The 19519-nt window shown below is 42.1% G+C and overlaps 1 protein-coding gene and 1 long non-coding RNA gene across 2 annotated transcripts in view; one reads left to right on the top strand and one right to left on the bottom strand.

Annotated features, from left to right (window-relative positions):
* LOC133570822 (alpha-(1,3)-fucosyltransferase 7-like) overlaps positions 1-19519 on the bottom strand; it is a 34551-nt gene that overhangs the window by 8530 nt on the left and 6502 nt on the right. The gene's annotated exons all lie outside the window — the stretch shown is intronic.
* The window catches only part of LOC133570821 (uncharacterized), a 27193-nt gene extending 7674 nt beyond the window's left edge, over positions 1-19519 (top strand). The window contains exons 3-4 of the long non-coding RNA XR_012051408.1: positions 12416-12584; positions 16429-19519. This is a non-coding gene — a long non-coding RNA (uncharacterized lncRNA). The remainder of the gene's footprint in view (positions 1-12415; positions 12585-16428) is intronic.

The following is a 19519-nucleotide window of genomic DNA, read 5'->3' as shown; positions in this document are numbered from 1 at the left end:
TCCAGGATGCGATTCTTGATCGATCCTCCCATACCCAAAATACGCTATCCAAAGCAGCAGAGGCTGTGTCAACTTATGCAAACCAAGTAAGACTTTCGGATTCCTGGAGATTCAGGAACCTGTATGGGAAGGCATTTTCATTCTTCTCGCACGTTCACCATTCGTTTTTCCGTATTGATTTGTTTTTAATAGATAACAATCTCTTACATTGTGTTAATGCATGCGACTACCACCCGAAAGCCGTCTCTGACCACGCGCCAATCTCAGTCGACATTCAATTTCCGCAAGGTGTAACAATGTGGAGGTTCAGCTCTCACTTGCTTTCAGATATTAAGTTCAAATATTTTGTTGAAACAGAAATTCGTGCCTCTATTGAGTTTAATGACACCCCTGACATTGGGAATAGCACTTTGTGGGAAGCACTTAAGGCTACTATCCGAGGACAGGTGATATCCTATATTTCCAGGATGAGGAGGACTGAGAGGGCTAGGCTGACGGAAATAGCTAAAGAACTCCTTGACCTCGACAGTGTATACGCTGTTTGTCCATCTCCAACCATGTATAAGAAACGTATTTTGTTACATTCGGAACATGACCTGCTTATGACGCACATAGTAGAGAGACAACTGCGACAATCCAAACAATGCTTCTATGAACATGGAGACAAGGCCGGCCGACTTTTAGCTCAACGGGCCCGGGCTGCTAGCGCATCGTGGTCGATTCCCAAAATTAGACCACTCGATGGTAGTTATACTTCCGATCCAGTGGACATTAATAGGTGTTTTGGGGAATTTTACACTAAATTACACACTTCTGAGTGCTCTCCTGTCTCTGCGATTTTCCCCAACTCCCTCGATTCATTAACATATCCTTGAATTGATGTAAACATTGCCAGGGAGCTGGGTAGACCCGTCTCCTCGTCAGAGATACAGGAGGCAATTCGATCTATGCAAAATGGCTTCACAGTTGAATTTTACAAGGCTTAATCATTACTGTTATCCCCCATTTTAGCAAGAATGTTCAATGAATCCTTCAATGCCGGCCGCTTACCAAGGACTCTGTCAGAAGCTTCCATTTCATTAGTTCTTAAGAAAGACAGCGATGCTACCTCTAGTGGTAACTACAGACCGATCTCACTTTTGAACGTGGACTGCAAGATTCTGGTGAAGGTTCTCTCTATACGTCTCCAAGCCGTGATGCTCTTAATAATTTCGGCTGATCAGACAGGTTTCACGCTGGGCAGGCATCCATTATTTAATACTAGAAGATTGTTGAATATAGTTCTCTCTCCACCATCTGATACTCCGGAGGTTGTGGTGGCGCTGGACGCGGAGAAGGCGTTCGATAGGGTGGAGTGAGGCTACTTATTTTTTATTATGGAGAAATTTGGTTTTGATCCTAAATGTATTTGTTGGGTTAGAGTCCTGTACGAGACTCCACTTGCCTCCGTACATACTAACGGCATCCGTTCAGCTTATTTCCCTCTCCAGCGTGGGACCCGTCAGGGATGTCCGCTTTCACCCTTGTTGTTTAATCTAGCCAATGAACCGCTTGCTATTTGGCTTAAAAATCGTGAGGAATTTAAGCGTATCACTCGTTTCGGTCGGGTTCATAAACTCTTCCTATATGCCGATGATCTTCTGTTGTTCGTTTCGGGCCCCTTGTCCTCGCTTCCCCATATACTGTCGATTCTGGATCAGTTTGGTCGTTTGTCAGGGTACAAACTGATTATTCAGAAAAGCGAACTATTTTTTGTGAACAATTTGGCAAGGTCACTCCCGCGCTCACAATTCCCCTTTAAGATCTCAGAGGACGGATATAAATATGTGGGTGTGTTCGTCTCGAATTCTCCCACAGAGCTGTTCCGTAAAAAATTTCAGGCACTGTTGGACAAATGTAAATCGGACTTGGCCAGGTGGGATGCCCTCCCCCTATCCCTGGTTGGCCGCATTAACCTCATAAAAATGATTTTACTTCCAAAATGTTTATATCTCTTCCAGCACATCCCTATATGTCTCAACAAATCATTTTTTGTTGGCCTTGATCAACAACTTCTTGCTTTCATTTGGCAAAACAGGCCAGCCCGCCTTAGGAAAGCCATTCTACAGCTCCCTAGGGCGGAGGGTGGTCTAGCACTTCCAAACTTTAGAAATTATTTCTGGGCCTGCAATATTAATAAACTTCTGTACTGGGTCCGCTGCGTCTCCCCAGCCGCCTGTCCACCGTGGGCTCATATCGAGGTGGCATGGTCTAATGGTTCCCTGCACGCGGTGATTTGTACCACGATGGAGTGTTCTCTTACTTCGCTTCTCTGTCAACAAGATACAATCTGCCTAATACTAATTTCTTTCGATACCTCCAAACAAGGCATTTTATTAAAAAACAATTTCCTCATTTTCCCAACCGCCCCCCAGAAGCAGAAATCGATCGGTTTCTCTCCTTTGACTCTGACCAACGACGTTTGATATCTGTCATATATAATGAAATCGGCCTTCTGAATCCACTTAACACTTCACTTGCCAGAGAATCCTGGGAGCATGACCTTGGGGCACCTATACCCGATGGGCAGTTTGAGAGAGGCTGTGAGGCTGGTACATTCATCGTCTATATGTGCTAGGCATGGTCTAATGCAATGTAAGGTACTACATAAAGCACATTTCACCAATGCTAGACTGGCTAAAATATACCCCAACCATAGCGAAGCTTGTAACCGCTGTAGACAATCCCCAGCTGACCATTTGCATATGTTCTGGACGTGTCCAAAACTCAAAGTTTTGGTCTGCTATTTTTGACACTGGCAGGCCCTTGATAGGACAATAACACCCAGCCCGCTGACTGCCCTTTTTGGCGTTCCGCAGGTGGACGGTTTACCTGCAACCGCTCGTCATGTCATTGCGTTAACGACTCTGCTGGCTAGGCGTACAATTCTTTTTAAATGGAAGCTTGCGTCTCCGCCGAGCCATAACAGTTGGATACAAGATGTTTTGCGGTGTCTGCAATTAGAGAAGCTTCGGTTCTCGCAGAAAGGATCTGTGTCATCTTTCCATAAAACTTGGGGCCCCCTCTTAGACCTTATTAGGGACAAGCTTGACATCACCCCAAGCAATTCGAGTATCACAACTTAGACAGAGCTGACCGCTGAAGCCCCCCCCCCACCTCCCCCGACCCCCATTCCTTGTGTTTATTTACTTTTACGTTATATTTTATTGTATATCTTATGTATTATTTATTTATTTATTTGACCTTATCTATTCATTTATTTAACTTTAATATATTTTGTTAGATTGAATCTATGTTTGCATATATTCATGTGTGTCTATATTTGTTGTGGGCACTAGGTGACAATTACCTTGGGAATTGAGTGGGTGGGTATTGTAAGGGGTGGGGTTTATTATGTTTTATATTGTAAAATGTGCAGATACCTCAACTTGCTGTTGCCATGATCCATCATACTGTACTGTCTTCAAAATTCAATAAAAATATTTGGGGAAAAAAAAAGAAATGCACGGATCCATGTTTGTTTACAGTGGAAGTCTACTGCTTCTTCAGCACCTGCAGTGACCAAACCTGTCCAAAAGATGGTGCCATAGCACAAATGATGACACATCTTTCCGTTTATGTTAGGTTTTGAGCATGTCCAAAGTAAAGTATTCCAATTTAAGGTGTGATGCATGAAAATGAACGTCATAATCAGATAATTTTTTTCAGGGTCCATGTACACCAGGGGTCACCAACCTTTTTGAAACCAAGAGCTACTTCTTGGGTACTGATTAATGCGAAGGGCTACCAGTTTCCATCCATCCATTTTCTACCGCTTAGGCGCTGGAGCCTATCTCAGCTACAATCGGGCGGAAGGCGGGGTACACCCTGGACAAGTCGCCACCTCATCGCAGGGGCTACCAGTTTGATACACACTTAAATAAATTGCCAGAAATAGCCAATTTGCTCAATTTATCTTTAACTCTGTTATTATTAATAATTAATGATAGTAATCTTTGTGGAGACACTGATCATCTTAATGATTTCTCACAATAAATATATATAGAAACAGATAAATATCAATATGCAACACTTTATTTTTATATTTTCTCTAAGTGCACATTTTTCAATTTGAACATTTTCAAATGATCACTTCTAAGATTCCATCCATCCATTTTCATACCCTTTTTTAGGGACTGTGGGAATTATTATTTAATGTGCTTTAACTTAAAATTGGTTTACATACTATTTTCTTATTTTATAAATATTATTTACCTTTAAATTCAATGACACAGTACATATTTGAGTTAATTACTATTTTACAGGATTTTTGTCCCCATCCACAAGTCATAATACATGTACCCTATTTTAGGCCTTTAGGAAGTATTATTTACTGCTCTTAAACTTAATATTAGTTAACATACTATTTTCTTATTGTATAAACATTACTTAACTCTAAACTAGGGTCTCTCAACTGAGCAATACATATAATCCTCACCCACGCACCCTCACGTACACACACATGCATACTTAAAGGGGAACATTATCACAATTTCAGAAGGGTTAAAACCATTAAAAATCAGGTCCCAGTGTCTTATTTTATTTTTCGAAGTTTTTTTTCAAAATTTTACCCATCACGCAATATCCCTAAAAAAAGCTTCAAAGTGCCTGATTTTAACCATCGTTATAAACACCCGTCCATTTTCCTGTGACGTCACACAGTGATGCCAATACAAACAAACATGGCGGAAAGAACAGCAAGGTATAGCGAAATTAGCTCGGATTCAGACTCGGATTTCAGCGGCTTAAGCGATTCAACAGATTACGCATGTATTGAAACGGATGGTTGTAGTGTGGAGGCAGGTAGCGAAAACCAAATTGAAGAAGAAACTGAAGCTATTGAGCCATATCGGTTTGAACCGTATGCAAACGAAACCGACGAAAACGACACGACAGCCAGCGACACGGGAGAAAGCGAGGACGAATTCGGCGATCGCCTTCTAACCAACGATTGGTATGTGTTTGTTTGGCATTAAAGGAAACTAACAACTATGAACTAGGTTTACAGCATATGAAATACATTTGGCAACAACATGCACTTTGAGAGTGCAGACAGCCCAATTTTCATCAATTAATATATTCTGTAGACATACCCTCATCCGCACTCTTTTCCTGAAAGCTGATCTGTCCAGTTTTGGAGTTGATGTCAGCAGGCCAGGGAAGCTAGGGTCGATAGGGGGTTTAGCTCGCTCGTCTGCGGGAACAAACTGCCGCCATTGCTTGCCCTGCTACCGAGGTACTTTGTCCCTGAATTGCTCACACACTCCGGCAGATTCAATGGGGGTCGTTGGAAATGCATCTGCTTTGAGTGTCGCAGGATATCCACACATTCTTGCCATCTCTGTCGTAGCATAGCTTTCGTCGGTAAAGTGTGCGGAACAAACGTCCAATTTCTTGCCACTTTCGCATCTTTGGGCCACTGATGCAACTTGAATCCGTCCCTGTTCGTGTTGTTACACCCTCCGACAACACACCGACGAGGCATGATGTCTCCAAGGTACGGTGTTTGAGAAAATGGCGGAATGCTTCCCGATGTGACGCCACGTTGTGACGTCATTGCTCCGAGAGCGAATATTAGAAAGGTGTTTAATTCGCCAAAATTCACCCATTTAGATTTCGGAAATCGGTTAAAAAAATATATGGTCTTTTTTCTGCAACATCAAGGTATATATTGACGCTTACATAGGTCTGGTGATAATGTTTCCCTTTAAATATATACCACAGAACTTTCCTCCAGAGGGTTTTATCGTTGTCCATGTGATGTCAGATGAAACAAAAATTGAGCTGTTTGACCACAATACCCAGCAATATGTTTGGAGGAGAAAAGGTGAGGCCTTTAATCCCAGGAACACCATTCCTACCGCCCATGTCAGAAAACCAACATATTTAGCTGAACTGCACCAATTTTGTCAAGAGGAGTGGTCAAAAATTCAAGCAGAAGCTTGTGGATGGCTACCAAAAGCGCTTTATTGCAGTGAAACTTGCCAAGGTACATGCAAGCAAATATTAACATTGCTGTATGTATACTTTTGACCCAGCAGATTTGCTCACATTTTCAGTAGACCCATAATAAATTCATCAAAGAACCAAACTTCATGAATATTTTTTGTGACTAACAAGCATGTGCTCCAATCGCTCTATCACAAAAAAATAAGAGTTGTAGAAATAATTGGAACCTCAAGACATCCATGACATTATGTTCTTTAAAGTGTATGTAAACTTTTGACCACGACTGTATATATATATATATATATATATATATATATATAAAAAATAAGGTGTTTGAAAAAAAAAAAGATCCTTCACATCCACCGTTAAACCACCAAGAAGAAGAAGATGAAGACGAACCTTTGTTGGGACTTTGTGAATGTTTATTCATGTGGACGCTTCTCCTGCCGCAGTTATCTGCGTGCAAGTGCTGCAGAACTCCATTTTGTAGTCTGTAATATTTTAGTTCACTTTTGCAAAGCCTCTTCTACCCCTTGGGCCTTTTCAAGCAGCATTCGTCTGTGGCATATTTTTGGTCCGCTTGATTAAATACATTTTTTAACAGCAAACTAGCTTCCTCGGGTTTCTGCATTTCTGGTACGCCCAGAAATGCAATCCAACCGTCACAAAATTGATTTCATTCCTCGGATTATGTTTATTTTATTTGCATTTTAAAGCTAACAACCAAACAATTACACAAAGCGACTCGGTAAAGAATCTCGGTATTATCTGACCCAACCCTCTCGTTTGAGTCACACATTAAGGATGTTACTAAAACAGCCTCCTTTCACCTCCGTAATATCGCTAAAATTTGTCCTATTTTGTCCACCACCGACTGTAAAGTATTAATTTCGGGTCTTCGTATGTCTAGTATTAAAAGATTACAGTTGGTACAAAATTCGACTGCTAGACTTTTGACAAGAACAAGAAAGTTTGATCACACAACGCCTATACTGGCTCACCTGCACTGGCTTCCTGTGCACTTAAGAAGCGACTTTAAGGTTTTACTACTTACGTATAAAATACTAAACGGTCCAGCTCCATCCTATCTTGCTGATTGTATTGTAGCCTATGTCCCGGCAGGAAATCTGCGTTCTAAGAACTCCGGCCCGTTAGTGATTCCCAGAGCTCAAAAAAAGTCTGCGGACTTTAGAGCGTTTTCTATTTGGGCTCCAGTACTCTGGAATACCCTCCCAATAACAGTTAGAGATGCTACCTCAGTAAAAGCATTTAAGTCCCATCTTAAAACTAATTTATACACCCCTTTAAATAGACCCCTTTTAGACCAGTTGCCGTCTTTCTTCTCTGCTCTGCCTTCCTCTCCTGCGTGGAGAGGTTATCAAGTGACCACGGATGACGCGCTAGCTGTTCAAAGTCGGGACCCAGAATGGACCACTCATCTTAGCATCAGTTGGTGACGTCTCTGGGCTGCTGAATTCTCTCCACTCAAGATGATTCCCTGCTGGTCTGCCAATGGACTGGACTTTCACATGAAGTCGGGACCCGGGGTGACCACTCCTTATGCATCAGTCGGTGACGTCTCTGCGCCCTGACGTGTCTACATGCAAGCCCCACTATGGACTGGACTCTTACTCATTATTTACCGTGGGGGGGGTTGGGGGACACCGTGAATCCTTGGAAGAGACCCCCCCAAGGATTCACGGTGTTCCCATTGGGTTGAGTTTTTCTTGCCTTGATGTGGGAACGTTGTGGCTTGTGCAGCCCTTTGAGACATTTGTAATTAAGGGCAATATATGTCAACTTTGATTGTTTGATTGATTATGGAGAATATATGTAATGCCAATCCTTCAAGTAAAAAACTTTATTTGAGTGAAAAAGCTTCATCTGAACATAATTATACCTTTCGTTAACTTCCACTGTTATTTAGTATTTTAAAAGATCTCTTAATTGTCTTCACGATATTGCAGACTATTTCATTAATAAGTCCACTTTACTAAAATAGAAGCTTCACATGAACATACGGCGGCATGCCTCCGGCTTATTGATAAGCGTGAAGGGCCACCTACTTTGAACAGGAAGTTATAACTACACCATCATACCAAACACAAGCCCTTAACGTCCAGAACACATCACTTTGAGACCAACACGGGACTAAAGAACCTTCAATGTGATCCAAATCTATATGATCACTCAGCTGGTAAGTCCTAAAAAATACACCCACCAATAATAGAGAATTATATTTTCTCATGCCACACAGTTTTAATGCTTATTTTTCAATCAATCAATCAAAGTTTATTTATATAGCCCTTAATCACAAGTGTCTCAAAGGGCTGCACAAGCCACAACGACATCCTCGGCTCAGATCCCACATCAGGGCAAGAAAAATCTCAACCCATTGGGCGCTGTGAGAAACCTTGGAGGAGATCACAGATGTGGGGACTCCCGCCCCTGGGCGACCGGTGCAATGGATGCCGAGTGCATACGGTTAATAACGTGAGACTGCAGTCCATAGTCGGGCCAGCGGGGGAACCTCTTGCATGTAGACACGTCGCGGCAAGGAGAAGTCACTGAATGATGCATAAGGAGTTGTGCATCATGGGTGCCGACTTTGAACAGCTGGCGCCTATTCCGTGGTCACCTGATAACCTCTCCACGCTGGAGAGGGGGGAAGAGCAGAAAAAAGAGATGGCAGATCAACTACTCTAAAAGGGGCCTATTTAAAAGCTAGGGTGTATAAATTAGTTTTAAGATGGGACTTAAATGCTTCTACTGAAGTAGCATCTCTAATTGTTACCGGTAGGGAAGAAGTAGTGGACTACCAAGTGCTTGGCAGTGAAGATCTTCCTCAGGAAGCAAAGATTGACCGGTTTTGGGCCATGCTAGGGAGAGATGGAAGATTCCAGACTCTAGTGCATTTGATGAAAGCACTATTGTGCGTGCCACACAGCACTGCATCATCAGAGAGGGTGTTCTGCATGGTTAGGAAAATAGTGACAGAGAATAGAACAAGGATGGACAATTCAACCCTCAACTCAACAATGAGTAGATGAGTGTTATGTGTGTATATATGTAAATAAATGAACACTGAAATTCAAGTATTTCTTATATATATATATATATATATATATATATATATGTATATATATATATATATATATATATATATATATATATATATATATATATATATATATATATAGCTAGAATTCACTGAAAGTCAAGTATTTATTATATATATATATATATATATATATATATATATATTATATGAAATACTTGACTTGGTGAATTCTAGCTGTAAATATACTCCTCCCCTCTTAACCACGCCCCTGCCCCACCCCCGACCACGCCCCCACCCCCCACCTCCCGAAATCGGAGGTCTCAAGGTTGGCAAGTATGCTGATGTTAGCTTCCCTGCTATGAATCCCTGTGAAATGTACATCGTGTGGGGACATTTATTAACGCACTGCAGCCTCATAGACAGACAGACAGACAGACAGACAGACAGACAGACAGACAGACACACACACACACACACACACACACACACACACACACACACACACACACACACACACACACACACACACACACACACACACACACACACACACACACACACGCACACGCACACGCACACGCACAGTCACACAGTCGCACACACACTCAGGCATGCATACAAACACCAATCAGAAGTATACAGTGTGTTCTCAGGTGCAGCCCACACCTTTCAGAGTTTATGGTTTGCCTAAAGACGAACTTGTTATTTTCCTATGTAATCTCTGCTTACTGAGCCTATGGTGCTGTTAAGTTATTGTGACTCAATTTGCCTTAATTTTTTTTTATTTTAATGTATGATTGTTTAATATATTATTGTTTTAGTTGCTGAAGAGATATTCCTGGCTATGAATTTGTTCATTGCTATTTTTATGTTTTTGAGCATTATTTGTTGCTGTCATCAATAAACGAACAGGTTACTCATCAGTTACTCAGTACTTGAGTAGTTTTTTCACAACATACTTTTTACTTTTACTGAAGTAAATATTTGGGTGACTACTCCTTACTTTTACTTGAGTAATAAAACTCTAAAGTAAGAGTACTCTTACTTGAGTACAATTTCTGGCTACTCTACCCACCTCTGAAAATGCTCTATAGCCCGCGGACTTTCGGAGTTCTTAGAACGCAGATTTCTGGCAGGCACATATGGTACAATACAATCAGCAAGATAGGATGGAGTTAGACCGTTTAGTATTTTATATGTAAGTAGTAAAACCTTAAAGTCACATCTTAAGTGCACAGGAAGCCAGTGCAGGTGAGCCAGTATAGGCGCAGTATGATCAAACGTTCTTGTTCTTGTCAAAAGTCTAGCAGCCGCATTTTTAATGCTAGACATAGGGAGACCCAAAAATAATGCGTTACAGTAATCGAGACGAGACGTAACAAATGCATGAATAATGATCTCAGCGTCGGTGGTGGACAAAATGCTAAAAAGTGCTAAAAAAAGCTAACATCGCATTTTCATACGTCACCTAGCGGCAGAATGTACTGTAAATGCTGAAGAGTGCATGGCCAAGAATGGAACCCTGTGGTTTTCATTGTATATTAGCGCGACCCCTCAACCCCTTCTAAGGGGACGGGCAATATGTGCATTTGTATCGTTAGGAGAAGATGCCTCATTAAGCGGGAAAAATTAATCTGATTTTATACAGGTTTCGCTGAGACTAATGACGATAAGATTGTTGTCTCTAATGACCATGTTATAGGTAGTGGGCTGTTTTGAGTAATTTTGTCAATGGTATCCGTAGTAGTGATATTAATAACATTATGTTTATTTTGTGTCGTGTGCCCAGAGGTGGGTAGAGTAGCCAGAAATTGTACTCAAGTAAGAGTACTCTTACTTTAGAGATTTATTACTCAAGTAAAAGTAAGGAGTAGTCACCCAAATATTTACTTGAGTAAAAGTAAAAAGTATGTTGTGAAAAAACTACTCAAGTACTGAGTAACTGATGAGTAACAAACACACATATCATATATATATATATATATACATATATATATATATATATATATATATATATATATATATATATATATATATATATATATATATATATATATATATATATATATATATATATATTTATATAAATATATATATATATATATATATATATATATATATACAAATATATATATATACAAATATATATATATACATATATATATATATATATATATATATATATATATATATATATATATATATATACATACATTGATATAGACCAGTGACGTGCAGTCAGGGGAGGCAGGTGAGGCGGGGCCTCATGTGCCATCATGGAAAGAAATAAAATGTAAAAAGAAAAAAAAAAAATTTAATTGTTATATGTATCCAGTGATTATACTATAAAGTTATTTTCCATTTAACTTCACCAGCTTTAGATTATTTGTATTCAAAATCGCTGAATTTTCACATTTGCCGTGCAAATACTTGCGGTGAGTCACCAGCCAGTTGAACCTCGCCATGGATTGCGCAATGACTCGGCTAACTGCTGGCCTGCTGTGCAGTGAGACCGTATTGCTATGTGAATTATATTATACATTTCCATAGTTTAGTTAGCTGAGGTATATAATGTACAGTGTATTTTGTCAACAACTGTATGTGTGTAACGTATTTCTTGTGCTGAGCAATCATAAAACTGCTGCTGAGGAGAAGAAAAGTTCCTCCTTTCTGTCTAATACCACATGAAAGTGGTTGGTTTTTGGCATCTTATTTGTCCAGCTTCCATATTCGTTTTTATACACTTTACAAGAAATACATTGGCGGCAAACTTCGTAGCTTGCTAGCTTGTTTGCGCTGGCTTTCGGAGACTCTTATTTTGTTAGCACAGGCGCGATGGAGCGGCACTTTTATTGTGAAGACAGGAACTGTGCAGTCAGTCTTTAGGCTTTTGACGGGGTGTACGGTTGAAATAAAAAAAGTGTATTTTTTCCTTCACACTTTTGATTGATTGATTGAAACTTTTTATTAGTAGATTGTGTCGGAGGCAGATATTTACATATATCCGAATTTAAGTGTTACTTCTTTTTATTTCATAATCATATTACAAAACAGCTAGTGTTTTTCTTCCAATTGTGGTCTTTTGGTTGTCTGCAAAACTGTGTGCTTAACCTTGAATGAGGAATGTTAGAAAGAGAGATAATGGGCATTTGTTTTGGCTGGAGAGACATGACTGCCAGGGTGGGAGGAAGAGAGATTTAAGAGGGGAGAGGGTTTGTCGGGGAGGGGGGGGGGGGGGGGGGTGGGGGCAGACCATCTTGGCGGCGCGATTGAATGTTCTATGCTGGTCTGGTCTCAATGTATATGCAAAGCTTTGCAAATATATTACAAAATACCTTTTCTGTCTCTGGTGGTTTTTCTACTCAGCTTTAAGTGTCGTAAAGAGCTTGGGAGCGACTTGTGACTTGAATTCCCTGGGAGGAACAACTGGTCCAAACGCAACAATTTGGGGGCTTCGTCCGGTGCGACACGCTGAGAATTGGACACCTCTTGCACTCTTCTGGAAAGACTCACTAGTGGCCAAAAATAAAACAAGGTAAGCAGAGCCTTTTTCTAAAATCTGCTTTAGTATTGAAGTATGTAAGTCAAACACTGTTTGTACCCCAGACACAGAGTGGTATTTTGATGGATTGATTGCATTTTTGCCTTGTCCGCCATTACATAAAAAGTTGTAAATAAGTGGTCAACTCGCGTCATTGTGTCTCGACTACCGTGACGGGCAGTTTCATTGACGAATAAACTAATAGTTGGGTGTAGCTCACCTTGGGTCATTGGTTGTCGCCTAAACGAGTAACGGGTTCGAGGCCCTTCGTACCGTACGATAAATTCTGAAGTAACGGGTTCGAGGCCCTTCGTCTGGGACGATAAATTCTGAAGTAACGGGTTCGAGGCCCTTCGTACGGTACGATAAATTCTGAAGTAACAGGTTCGAGGCCCTTCGTCTTGGACGATAAATTCTGAGACAAAGACACAATGGCCACGGAGTGTGACAGATAGGAATGTGATGGCGGTTGGGGAGAAAGTGTGATGAATGTACTGTTGTTGACAATGAAATTAGCAGGAAGAGTTAAAAAAAAAAAAAAAAAAAAAAGGAGAACGTTTCATGAAAGGGTTAAGAGGGAGTTTACAACACTCGTAAAGTCGTGAACTCAAACGTTTGGTAAATAAAGAAAAGTAACTGGAAGTTTTATGGTAAAGTGAAATGCAGAGAAAGAGCTTTCGTGCAGCTTTTTCCTTGTGTGTGTGTGTGCTGCTGGTTGCGTGGGTGTGTGTGTGTGTGTGCTGCTGGTTGTGTGTGTGTGTGTGTGTGTGTGTGTGCTGAGAGCATACGCGTGCTTTTGTGTGTGTGTGCGCTCGCTTGTGTGTGCGTGTGTTGCTATTGGTGACGGTGGAGTCCGTGGGGAGAGACGGAGGGGGGGTAACAAGGTGAATTAGTTAAGGACATGACTCGAGCACATGGCGAGGAACCTAACGGTTTAAAAGAAGGCTTACAGAACTTATGTGCTCGAGAATTTAAGAGTTTGACAGAAAGAGAAAAGAAATTTAGAGAAGAATAAGATAAAATGGACGGGATGTTCTTTCGCATGTCGCGTATGCACCAGACTATTCAAATGACCCGCCCAGACTTTGACTAAGCCAACGCCCCCTACTCCATTGACAAGGGAGGGAGGTACTCACACGCCCTCTCTAAGATTGAACCTACCTTCAAAACTTAAAATGTCTCCATCGGCTCAAATTCTTAACCCCTTCCTTTGCACGTCTGACCATTTTCCTCCGGCAGATGGCAACCTCGCGCGTGCATACCAGACTTTTTGACACATAACGCTGCTATTAGTGGCCTATTTCAATATAAGCCTTTTGTCGTCACAGACATGCAAGCCATTGTTGACCTTGCTTTCCCACCTGTACCTCAGGGAGGGAACCTTTGGCTAAACACTTTGGACAAAGCTAACCCTGATATACACGGTGCCAGAAACAACACATGGCAGGGACATCTTATTCATCACATGCAAAATTGGACAGAGCAGGATGAAAACAACAAGGCTGGTGGTAGAGTAACAAGTAAACAACTACTTGAATTACAGATCGCTGAAGATGAAAAGTTAAAAGAACCAAAAGGTCAAAGATCAGCTAGGGTATATTTAGCAGTGGGTGACCTTGCTTTTGAGTCCCAGCAGGTGGAGGAAAGAATCCTCAACAGACGTGCGACCAGACGGTTGGACTCGGGTGGTGGACACGGTGCTTTAAGGCCAAGACAGGGTGAAAACTGTTTCATCTGTGACCAGCCGGGTCACTGGCAACGTGAATGTCCTAACTCCTCTGAACGAGACAGGCTCCCAATTGCAGCCAAAACATCATACAGGCATGGCAAAGGACGCCCAAAGCAGAAGCCCCAGCAGGAAATACAGACAGGCCCCCTGCTGGACATAAGTGTCAACGGACAATGTTATCAGTTTGTGATTGACACTGGTGCCACCCACTCATTTCTGAATGCAGAGGTACCAAAGAAACTGTGTGCTTCCTTTTTGAAGGTCAAAGGTTTCGCTGAGGTCACAAGAATGTTACCGGTCACCAAACCTCTTCCGGTTCAGATTGCTGGACTCTCGTTGAAGCACCCCTTCGTGGTTGACCTGCACACACCTTGCCTAATTGGTAATGACCTCCTTTAGAGACTGTACCCTGACATTCAATATCGCACAGAAGGAACCTTCCTGGTGTTACCTGACGGCTCAACCACCAAGCTGCGACACCACTACCAAAGCTAATCCATTAGCTCATACCACAGCCTAAAACACCAGAAATGGTTGACATCTCCAACTGCTCTATCAGTGAAAACCCTGGCTGACTGAGATGCTTCCGTGTGTACCGCCACCCGACTCGCCTCATGTTTATGCCAGGAGGCCTTTGACTCCTTTATATTTATATATGTTGGAACTCAAGGTGTGGCTGCTCATGTTGACATATCTTTGCTACAACTAGCATAGTATAAGATGGACACAATTGCTGTCCCACATTGTTCCCTTGCTCTTTGCCCCGCCTACAAAACCAAAGACTTAGGTCCAATGATAAAACACGGCGTAGATGCCACCCAAATACCACATTTTCTATTGTTTAAGTTTTCTGTTAAGCACATAGCTATGGGGCTGCACTTTAGACACCCCGGCTGTAGGCTACGAGGAGCTAGCAGCTACACAACAGCTGAGCTAAAACGACACATTACATTTAAGCATATCAAACAATTATAGTTGCTTATTACATACACATAGTCGCCATGACAGAAGTCTGATAGAAAGTATTCAGTAACAAACGGGTCCGCATCATTCAACTTTCTACAACATGAGCCTGACTTAATTTGTTATTGTGGCCACCAGGCGTGGTAAAATTTCAAATTACTATTGCGAAGGCATCCGCCATAAGGTTAGTATTTTTCTAGTATGTGTGTCAATATAAATATAGGCATATTTTGAAGCTTTCACCATATTGAATAAGTTACATAAAATCTAGGGTTTAGTTGAGTTTGAGTTATTTCTGATTTCGCTAAGGGGTCCCCTACCCTAATACCACCCTCCAGTGGTCCACAGAGACTGAAATGACTTTCATTGACCTCAAACATGACCTGTCCTGTGCCCCTGCTCTTGCTGTACTTGACTATTAGCTGACCTTTTTCTTAGATGTTTCTGAAAGTGATAGTATTACTGACACAGTCCCTTTTTCAGAAACAGAAGGGGGAGGAGGGGAGGGTGGATTTAGACTCTTGGATTCAGACTCTTGGATTCAGACTACTTACAACAAAATCATTTTAACAATATTCCTGTGGGTAAGAAGTTATAACTAAATTGTTGTAAGTTAAATTTAACTTGAAAATAGCCATTTTGCACATCGATAGTTTAGTAGATCAATTTGGAATATGGAGGAGGTGAGGGTGAACCGTGTATAGTTTTTGACTTCATTGATATGATCAATCCGGTGAAAGGAAAAAATACTTGCTGACTTGTGTTGACAATGGTGGTTGGCCGGAAGCAACCCCAACCTCAAAAGAGGATACAAAATCAGTAATTAAATGGCTTGTGAATGACCTAATTCCCCGACATGGTTTCCCCAAAAAGATTAGGTCAGACAACGGCACCCATTTAAAAATACTCACTTAGCCTTGGTCGAAAATGCTCTTGGACTAGAACACAGGTTCGGTTTGGGGTACCATACAAGGTAAGGTTGAAAGGATGAACCAGAATATCAAAAACATATTGGCTAAAATCTGTGCACAGACCAAATTGAATTGGATTGACATGTTGCAATTAGCGTTAATGATCATTCGAATGTCCGTGAATAAAACTGTTTTTCCGCCCTTTTGAGTTTTTCACCCTATGAACTACATACAGGTCAGCCCTTCCCAGGATCAACACCCCCCCTGGAAGAAGGAATCAGCGTAAAACCAAAATGGTATTTTACACAAAATGCAGAATTTGTGTGCCAGTTCTTCTGTACAGATTCGAGGATGACAGCCCGCCACTCCAGATTCCCTTCTGTCCACTGAGTGGGTCAAGCTAAAGGTCATCAAACGTAAGTGGACGGAGCCCAGGTGGACTGGTCCCTTCAAGGTCGTGGAACGGACGTCCCACGCCCTTCGACTGGCTGGTAAAGGGGACACCTGGTACCACCTGTCCCTCTGCACTCCTGCTGAAGACCCTGACAAATCTCCAGCGGATGTCATTGCCGACATCGCCACATCATCTGCCCCACTCGAGCACCACTAGAAGCGCCTTTTGAGCCTGAGGCATCTGAAGAAGAACGGGAGCAGACAGACGACTCATTTTTAGTATGTGTGTTACCGGAGTAACACACTGAAAGGGGTGATCGTGCAAGTAACCTCTCCCCCAGGTCATAGAAGAGCGAGGCTTTAATTACACACATAGTCCTACAGCCCAGAAGAAGACGCTGAGAGAGAGAGACCGTCGTGTAGATCTTCCAGATTTTCTACCTACAGTACTCTGATCAACTTCTATATTGTATATCATTGCTTGAGACCAGTCCATATGCTAAATGTTTCTTAGTTTTTCTTGCTTGTTTTCAGCATAACTATTTGTGTTGTTACATTAAGTGAAAAGTTTGATGTTTATCCCCGTTTAGTTACCTGAATTACTCTGATTTTGATTTCTGAAAGGCAGGATGTTATACCCAGTAGGATTCCCTGATGGACTGGTGTTTGGGCTTGTTCTACTGACCTTGTGTCTCAGTTCTTCCTTCCCGACGACAGTGACTGACAAGTGTCTTAGAACGTACGGCGGACTTGAAATAGACTGGGTGAAGGGGGACAGCAAGACTTACTTTTTTGACCTGTGCAGTGTGATTAAGTGTGAGGAAAAAAATAGTTCTTACCGTGCTAGTAACCTCTATCTTTGTTACGACTCAAACCTGAACTATTGGTGTCGGATACGGACAACATACTCTGGTAAGTGGTGCCCCTCGTGGAAGCAGGTAACCCACAACACAGGGCCCTTAGATTACCATGACCCTTTATATGCCAGCATACATCCAGAATTCAAAGTTATTCTGAGAGGGATGACCTTTCAGAGGAACTTTGATCGGTCCCAGAACCCCCTTTCCCTTACAATTGCCAGAGCAGGTGTTATGCCTAGTCCCTTTTATGTTGTTTTGGGGGTTGACCAAACAGGTACAGACCCTAAAGGAATTATTAAAATGAATGTACTTGAGAGGGCGTTAATTACCTCTGCCCCCTCTGTAGCACCTAAAGTGACACACCACCTTGGTGACGTTACAAAGGCTCTCACATCTGTGTATACTAATGACATCACCACTGAAGACCTGGTAGCTTTGACCGTAGGAGCAGGTGCAGGCAACCTGTGACTTAGGTGGATGACTAGCATGGCTAAGAGCCAAAACCTGGGTGACTGTGTTGCTTGTTCCGCTGGACGTCCCTTTCCCCACACTTACCCCGCCCCTTTTAAGTTGACTGACACTAATGGCATAAACTGTCTTATCTCCTTGTTTTCTGAACCCACACCGCCAGGTTGTAATTTGTTTGCTCGTGTGTACCCTCCTGTTGACAATTTCACCCGACTTCTTCCCTTTGTGGCCCAAAAGCTGAAATACACGTGTTTTCAATTTACAGGACCCTCAACATCCCCCTACAAATTGGGTGACATTAACCCCTCCTGGTGCACCACCCTGATAGATGGCTCAAGGATAGGCCCTTGGGCACGAGCTGACTTATTCTGGTATTGTGGGGAGCACAGATTGTACATTAGAATCCCGACGTCAGCCGTTGGACTTTGTGCTATGGTTAGACTGGTGACCCCACTCACCCTAGTGGGTACCAAATTAACACCCCTTGGAACTCCTGTTTCAGCGGCCTCTCTAACTTCCCGCAGAAGACGCCATGTTTTATCTCGAAGGAGTGTAACGGGCTCCTTTGATTTGATGAGAAACCCTGATGGTGTTTACTTTGATGCAATTGGACAACCAAGGGGGGTCCCACCACAACATAAATTGTGGTGTGAATCCTGTGCAGGTTTCGAGAACCTTCCTATAATTGGTGCTATTTTCCCTGTGACTGCTACTAAAAATGTAGAACGCATTAACTATGTTTTTTATAATCTGTTGAGACTGACCAACCTGACTCGTGATGCTGTTGAGGGGCTTGCTGAACAACTTGCCCCAACTTCCCTCATGGCTGTCCAGAACCGCATAGCCCTTGACCGTATCCTAGCCAAGGAAGAAGGTGTGTGTGCAATGTTTGGTGACCAATGCTGTACCTTCATTCCTAACAACACCGCCCCCGATGGCTCGGTCCAGAGGGCCCTGGAGGGCCTCCATGCCCTGTCTAAGGAACTTACTGAAGTTTCCGGTGTCTCTGACCCCTTCAAAGATTGGCTCCAAAGCACCTTTGGAAGGTGGTCTGACCTAATTAAGTCTGCCCTGATCTCCGTTGGAGTTTTCTTGGCCATCATAGCCTCATGCGGTTGCTTTATCGCCCCTTGTGCTAGGTCTTTATGCACCCGCATCATTGTTAGAGCTGTAGAAGGTCAACCCCACCCTGTTTCTGGGTTTGCTATGTCACTGAAGGGGGTCAAGCAAAGTGGTGACTTTCGAGAAATGCTAGTTTCCTTCCCTGACAGTGACGACATTGACATAGATTCCATCCGTTTATCTCCCATGTAACTATGCTTTTAATTTTTTACTAGCTTGCTCATAGAGGGGCGTATTTTAGAAGTGTTGTACTAGTGATAAAGATCTTTTTAGAAGATCTGAAGGGGGAATTGTCGGAGGCAGATATTTACATATATCCGAATTTAAGTGTTACTTCTTTTTATTTCATAATCATATTACAAAACAGCTAGTGTTTTTCTTCCAATTGTGGTCTTTTGGTTGTCTGCAAAACTGTGTGCTTAACCTTGAATGAGGAATGTTAGAAAGAGAGATAATGGGCATTTGTTTTGGCTGGAGAGACAT

Source organism: Nerophis lumbriciformis, linkage group LG28 (genome assembly GCF_033978685.3).
Source record: "Nerophis lumbriciformis linkage group LG28, RoL_Nlum_v2.1, whole genome shotgun sequence".
Taxonomy (NCBI): domain Eukaryota; kingdom Metazoa; phylum Chordata; class Actinopteri; order Syngnathiformes; family Syngnathidae; genus Nerophis; species Nerophis lumbriciformis.
The sequence above is the reverse complement of the archived record's forward strand: the minus strand, read 5'-3'. Positions and strand labels throughout refer to the sequence as shown.